Source organism: Penaeus monodon, chromosome 34, assembly GCF_015228065.2.
Source record: "Penaeus monodon isolate SGIC_2016 chromosome 34, NSTDA_Pmon_1, whole genome shotgun sequence".
NCBI lineage: Eukaryota > Metazoa > Arthropoda > Malacostraca > Decapoda > Penaeidae > Penaeus > Penaeus monodon.
In genome coordinates this window covers 24,487,415-24,487,698 of record NC_051419.1, presented here as the reverse complement: position 1 = coordinate 24,487,698, position 284 = coordinate 24,487,415, and positions in this window count along the sequence as shown.

Sequence of the window (284 nt, the reverse complement as noted above, 5' to 3'; positions counted from 1 at the left end):
TTTTCGAAATCTCGAAAGGGATCGAAGTTTGGTGGGTGATGCCTCTTCCCCAACTTCCACCCGTTTCCCTCCTTCCCCACTAGTTCTCTCCCCCACTTTCTTTCATTTCCTTTCACCTGTATCCTTTCCACTTACCCCCCCCCACTCCCTCCCTGGTTGATCCCTCCCCCTCTGATATAGCTTTTAGAATCCCCTCACGTCTTTCCCTCTTGCCCCCCCTCCCCCCCTAACCACTCTCCCCCCCCCACCCCCCCCTGTCCAAAACTCGCCATACCCCACTCGCC